The 7,710-nt window shown below is 35.0% G+C and overlaps 1 non-coding gene across 1 annotated transcript; it reads right to left on the reverse strand.

The window, feature by feature from the left end:
• Nucleotides 1-7,353: 7,353 nt before the first annotated feature.
• On the reverse strand, nucleotides 7,354-7,426 carry TRNAK-CUU. The gene has a single exon. It is a non-coding gene; the product is annotated as a tRNA-Lys (tRNA).
• Nucleotides 7,427-7,710: the final 284 nt, after the last annotated feature.

Here is a 7,710-nt window from a genome sequence, read left to right on the forward strand (position 1 = left end):
CCCCCCCCCCCCAAAATAATTATAATGGATATGCCCCTGATGTTTTTTGGCCCTTTTCCCCAATTATTTTCAGCTGCAATGAAGAATCTATAACTATTAATTGTTTTAACATTTGGTGCATGTAGAGATACACTATTAATCAAAAAATCATACAAAGTATTTTGAGTCTCATTGATTTTTTAAAATTAACACTTTGGGTGACTCATGAATGAAGTTTCTAGCTTATATCATTAGTGCTATGCTGCTCTATCAAAAATGTTTTATAATTATGTTACACATTATTTATGATATGATTGTTTTAAATGCTTATATGCTTGAAAGATCAAACATGAATCATATCATGTCAGCCATACTGTTTGGTATGAGCTAGTAGGTCATTTTGGGTAGAACATAATGTGTCGAGGGTTTATTTTTTATTTGACATCATATGTCAATTAGATGGTTTCCTCCTACAAATGAATATTTTATGAACCATACATGTGGGAAGGGAAATTTCCAAATTACCTATTTTCTTGTTGGGGATATTTAGTTTTATATGTTGTTTGAGTAAATACCATCTGAAGTGCTCCGAGTATGGTGGTTTTGCCACGTCTAGTCCTAAACTTTCAAATTGACTACCTGTGGTCTTTCGATTTTCAAATTCTTACCATCCATGGTTCAAGTAAAACATCCATGATCCTTCAACTTTCAAAATTTAATTTAACCAGCTGTGAAAGGACCATGGGTGATTAAAATTTGATAGTTGAAGGACCATGGGTGGTTAACTTGGACCACGGATGGTAACAATTTGATAGTTGAAAGATCAGGGTGGTCAATTTGAAAGTTTATGACAAAACGTGGCAAAATCAGTATACTCGAAGGTAGGGGTGTAAACGAGCATAGGGTGGCTCGAGCTCGAGCTCATTGAGGAAGGCTCGGCTCAAGTTCGAGCTCGAGAATTGATGCTCGAGCTCGAGCTCGCTAATTTTTGAGCTGCTCGAGTTTGGCTCGAGCACCTCCATTGTTCAAGCTCGAGTTCGACCTTGAATTCAAGCTTGAGATCAAGGTTGAATTCGAGTTTGAGTTCGACTTTGAGCTCAAATTTAACCTTTTTTATTTAAATTCATGTTTCAATTAAAAAATAAACTATAATTATATATATATATATATATATATATATATATATATATATATATATATATATATATATATATATATATATATATATATATATNNNATATATATATATATATATATATATATATATATATATATATATATATATATATATATATATATATATGGCTCGCGAGCGGCTTGACGAGCCACGAGCCTAAGACATTAGAGCTCGAGCTCGACTCGATTATTAAACGAGCCGCTCGAGCTCGAATTTGACCGAGCTAGAGCCGAGCTTTGATCGAGCAGCTCGCGAACCGCTCGGCTCATTTACACCCCTACTCGAAGGACCACATATGGCATTAACTCTTGATTTTTTATATAAATTCGACCTACTACATATTTTGATTATTCCCCCTCACACCTAGTACGTGGTGTAGAACTAAATATTTCTCATAAAAATATTTCTCATATGCGTTTTACTATTAGTATGCAATGTATATTCCTATATTACACCACAATGGACCTCTAAGAGTTGTTTGGTTCACAAAATGTTAGATTATCTTAGGAAATGTTGGATTCATGTGTTTGGTTAAAATTGAAATATGTAATATAAAGTTATTTGGTTGAAGGGTTGTTAGTTATGATAATGATTATTTTACTTTAATACCATCAATATTTTTTTATGCATTTCAATATTCCAATGCATGTATCCATGCAAAATTTGATTATATATATATATATATATATATATATAATTTTCATGCATGCGTTCACAAAGTCATTTCCATGCAGGCATCTGAAAAGTCAATTTTTCTTCATCCGAAAAGTTGATTTGCGGCTGCACACATGCATATTTTTTCATTTCTACAAATTCAAATGTGGCTTCCGCAAAGTTGATTTTTGATGTTAAGCAAAGTAAATTTGCTTGCTTTGACCGAAAGGTTAATTTCTATGCTTTTAACTTTTCGGTCAAAAATAAACAAAGCAACAGGATGGAAAGTGAAGGGCATAGTCAGTAAAATGCTCAAGGAAATTTTATAATACCCAAGAATGCTAAGGGTATCACATTCGCTCCAAAATAAGGAAAAACTTATGTGGAGGTTAAATTTTAGTCCATGGGAAAGTTACACAACTCCAATCAAACATAGGAATCTTATATAACCAACCAAACATAACATTGTTATCTTAAATAGCCTGAACCAAAGGAGAATCTGCAAAAAACTAATGTTGTAAAGAAACTTCACCACTTTTGTACAAATATGTCTTTGTATAAAAGAGACATGAGAATAATGAGGTGGTGCAATAGAAAAAAAGATTAGTAGTTGAAGGGTTTACGTAGAGACCTGAAATTTATCTTGAACAAATATATCCTCTCACGATGGATGCGATTAACTTCTAGTATTTAAAATCATTGACAATTAATAATGAATTTAGATATGCAGTTGATGAACATTAATTATAATCGCATAGTTATGAGTCATTGGACACTAATATTTATCTATTAGAAAAGTTTGATCTTTATAGATTTAAAGTTCTCGAAATGAGAGAAATTGAAAATTGCAACATGTATAGTATTAATTTACAAATGTCTCTATATACATGAAGTTGTCAATGATTATTGAGTGAATGTTTTTCTCCATAAGTAAGAATATGTAGATAATAATAGCCATTATGTGTTCATTAAAGAGTTGCATAATGCGTTATTTATTTATTTATTTATATATTATCTCAATTTGCGTTGATGATATAAATATTATTGGAAACATAAAGAACTTGATGATTTAAGTTCATGCCTAAAGATGAAATTTGAAATTAAAGACTTGAAAAAATCAAGTATAGTTTCGACTTGTTGATCTAGTATTTCCCTGAAGAAATTTTATATACTAGTTAGCCTACCTTGAAAGATTCCTAAATATTTTTTTATATGAAATAAGAATAATTTTCTTAACACACTAATGATTGTCCAATCTTTTGAAGTAGATAAAACCTCTTTTAGGCTTGAAGAAGATATTAAGGATATTTTGGGACCAGAAGTCTCTATTGCTTTATTGCCATTTGAGCACTACTTTAGGACCAGAAGCTCTATAATCGCATCAAACCTGATATTGTAATTGTGATGAACTTACTAACAACATTTAGTGTTTCTCCTACAATGGAACATTAGAACAATGTTTAACATATCATTCAATATCTTTGAAGATTTTGGTATTTATGTGAGAAAACCAAGATATGGTTTTGGTGGGGTACTTTGATATTGGCTACTTATCTGATACCCATAATGTCAGGTCCCAAACTAGTTATACGAGTATGTATTACCCCCACTGGTTATACAAGTATATATTAACCCCCCCCCACCCACCCACTATTCTATACGAGGACAATAAAATTTGTGTTGCACAAACAAAACATGTAACGTTAAGATTCTACCCACATGAGCTTTAGAAGTGTCACAGGATTATTATACAAAATGCTTGCTCTAGTGACAATTTTGCATACTACACCAAATCCCTTTCTACACTTACTTTTGAAAGACATGTGTTGGTCCAGATTGTATTTACCCACCTTCATTGGTCCTTTTATTTTGTTTTGAATGTAATTATCCAGCCTTCGGGCTTCGATGAATGGAAAATCGTCATCTTTTTGCTCGTGCTTTGCGCCTTTTCTTTCTACATGTGTTTACTAAACAGGTTGATTCATCATCAGAATCATTCATCTGGCCCCCAAGGGTCTTTTTAAGAACCTTTGACACTTTCAAACCCCGAGGTAGGTCGGCCCCTCATACCCTAGTTCGCCGGCCTTAGGTCTGACCTTTCTTAGGACTTTGCCACGACCTTTAGACTTCGTCTTTCGACTTGTTCCCCCAACCACGCTTCCAGTCCCTCAGACTAAGAGTCTAAGGAATCGATCAGGCTTAAATCAGCATAGTCCGACCTTTTAATTGCACTAGGTCTGACCTTTCCCCTGAAATATCCTTTTCAGTAGGTCTGAGGATCAGGCCGGGTTTTGCTCGATCGTCCCTTTTTCAAGGGATTTGCCTGGTCCGACCTCCAAGGTCCGATCTGTCTCTTTGGTGGAGCTTGCCTTCGTAAGTCAGCCCATGCCCACCTGTCCTGACTGCGCGAAACTCTCCATTTCCGCCTTTTTCAATCCCCAATTTTCATCACGATTCCCAACCTCATCATTACCTTTTCTGAACTGCCCATAGGCATTAAATGCCTTCCCACTCTTACGTCAGCTAACTGTTATCAACCATCGCATCACTCGCCCATTCGTCCGATTAAAACCACGCGTCCTCATCTCCTTCACCCTCCGACTCTATAAAAGCTCATCTGTCTTGCTTATTCACCTTTTACCTTTTTCCTCTACAGTCCAGTTCTCTCCATTTCAGTTACCTCGTTGCTTTTCCACCGCCCGTCGTCTGCTCCCACATCACCTTTTTTTTTTTTTTTTCCGGTGTTAGTTCCACAAACTCTTCCGATAAACCCCTTTCTTCCTTTCTTGTTTTCTTGTTTTCTTGCCTTTTCTGTCTTTCCATGTCTTCATCTTCCTCTTCTTCTTGCGTGAGGTTTACAAAAAACCTCTTCGCCTCTACATCCTTAGCTTCCGGGAATGCCCGGTCGATCCTCCGACCAATTCTTCGGAGGTGATTCCTTTTCATCCGGCCATGGCCGCGTCCGGAATGTCACCCTGGGCTAACCTTATTCACGCCCCTGCCCAAAATGAGGCCCTAAACCTCCCGGTCCAGTACACTTCCACTCTCTCTTTGGAGAAGTTGGAACACGTCCAGGACCTACTGGTCCCAAGGCGGTGGTCATGGCAGCTGGTGACCACGATATTCATGATCCCTTTTCTGGGTATATCGGTCTTCACTACAAGTTGGTCTTTTACAGATTCCGTATTCCACTCCGTCCCTTCTTGACCACCTTTAATTATTTCCGTATATTACCGGGTTAGCTCGTTCCCAACTACCATCGCCTTCTCACCTGCTTTCTAACATCCACTCACAAACTCAGCCTCCAACCAACCATGCCCCTTTTCAACCAACTTTTCCAAGTGTCTCAGGTAGGTAAGCCCCCCTCCGTATTCGTTCGAATATCCCAGCGGCGGGGTTGTCGAGTCATTGACGGTTTGCCGTCGCCGTCCATCACGGACAATGCCATCGCTAGGAACAATCCTTTGCCATCGCCATCCATCACGGACCGATCGATCCAAGTCCAAAAATCGGCGAACAAATCCAGGTTTTCTTTTTTTAATGTTTTCGCAGTTTCGCCGCCCAATGGCGGCCGATTTCGCCGGAAAAGGAGGCGCACCGAAAACCATCCAATCCTTCACGATTGCCAGTCAGATCCTTCGCCGCCCAACAACGATTGAAGTTGCCAAAAAGGGGGACACTGGCGACCGTCTAAAACCTGATATACGATCGCCAACGACACACAACAGTTTTATAATTTTTATTTTTCAATCAAAAATCCATATTTATGAATATTACTGTAAATTCCGGTATTGTAAACATATCAATATTCATACTAGCATATAGATTTTTGAGAAAACATATTGCATATCATATTTTGAAAAAAAATATATAATGCAATATAGACAACTAAGCACATATTAACGGGCTCTGATACCAAATGTAAGAATAAACATACATTCATATTACATTATAATGACAGCGGAAGTCAATAGGATCGAGCATCTCCAGCTATAGTTGTTGCATTGCTTGAAATTGAGGTTTAAAGAGTTTTGTCTACCACTTGTCTCCTGAGGAACTAGATGGCATAGTCTGTGTAATTGTAGCATTAGCAGTGGTTGGACCGTGCTTAAATAGCCTACATGCCATCATTATAGGCTAAGTAACGGAAACTGTTACTTCAGTTTCAAACCACAACATAATGGCCATAAATGGCCTATTACTTGTACCACTTAATAGTGCTATAATAAATGGAAAATGTTACACAGTTAACTTAATTTTAATAATTGAGTTGAATTTGAGATTAATTGGTGATGGAATTATTATTTATTGCATAAAATTATATCATGACATTCCTGTACCATATTATTATAATATTTTAAGTTCATTAAAAAATTATGTATCAAATATGAGTGTAGGTTCATTATAACAGTAATATAATTAAGTTCATTAAAATGACATCAATTTGTCAATTATCATTTAAACATATTATTCATATTCTCTTTTGTATAAATTTGTATAAATAAAATCAATGTTAATACATATATTGTTAAAAGTATCTCATCGAGAGCTTTTAAATGATACTCATATTAATATAATTTTTCAGTACAATTTCAATTCAATAATTGTGTTATGACGTTATAATAATTGTGTTATAATAGTTACTTAATGAATTTATAATGAGTTAATATTCAACATGGTCATCGACTGTAGTGGTTTTTCTCAATTTCGTCGTAAACAACTTTGGTGACTTAATGTAGTCCCAAACTTTTATGTTTTTGCTCAATGTAGTCCTCCATTTGTTATTCCATCAAATTGGTGTTAAATAGAAGGACAATTAAGTAATTTTAATATTGACATCTCTTATAATTTATTTATAATGATTAAATCAATAACCCATCTTTTATGAATTGTCCTAGTAATTTGAATAGAACTCTTTTACGAATTACGAATTACGAATTGTCCGAGTAATTTCAATATTTACGGATTACAGGGACAATTCATAAAAGATGGTGATTTATTTAATCATTATAAATAAATTAAAAGAGAGACCAATATTGAAATTATAAAATTGTCCATCTATTTCACACCAATTTGACAGAATAATAAACGGATGACTACATTGAGTAAAAACATAAAAGTTCGGGACCACATTAGGTCACCAAAGTCGTTTAGAATGAAATTGAGAAAAATTACTATAATCGATGATATTTTGGGTATTAACTCAATTTGTAATCATTGATTTATGATGATATATTGATATGAAATGGGCGATTACTTAAAATTAGCTTGCTGAACATCCAATATTCCCTTACTGTAGTTACATTAAAAAAAAATTAGCTTGCTGAACATCCAGTAGTTACATTAAAAAAAAATTAGCTTGCTGAACATCCAATATTCCCTTAGCTTGCTGAACATCCAATATTCCCTTACTGTAGTTACATTAAAAAAAATGGATTCTTTTTTTTTTTTTTTTGCTTAAAAGGTGTTGTAATCAATCATATTAAAATTTCATTTAGCCAATACATCTTAACCAACGAATTACATTAAATCAACAGCATATGCGCCCACCCTGGGGCTCGAACCCAGGACCACAAGGTTAAGAGCCTTGCGCTCTACCGACTGAGCTAGACGGGCAATCGACAATGGTAATCCATATTCGTTTAACTATTGCATTCTGAAACTCTCTCTAAACCGTCCCCTCGTTTTCCGCGTTCGTACGAAGTATATACAATGGTTATTATCCTCAACTCACTTGTTTGGAGTGTGGTATGTATTATTTTCTCTCTGTCAAGTTTTAGACACATTCTATAATCTATACTATATATAAAAGCATTATCCTCCTCTAGAATTTTCCCGCCCAAATGTAGGGGTATTTTAGTAATTAATATGGTAATTATAATAATAATAATAATAATATT

Source organism: Ipomoea triloba, chromosome 10, assembly GCF_003576645.1.
Source record: "Ipomoea triloba cultivar NCNSP0323 chromosome 10, ASM357664v1".
Lineage (NCBI taxonomy): Eukaryota > Viridiplantae > Streptophyta > Magnoliopsida > Solanales > Convolvulaceae > Ipomoea > Ipomoea triloba.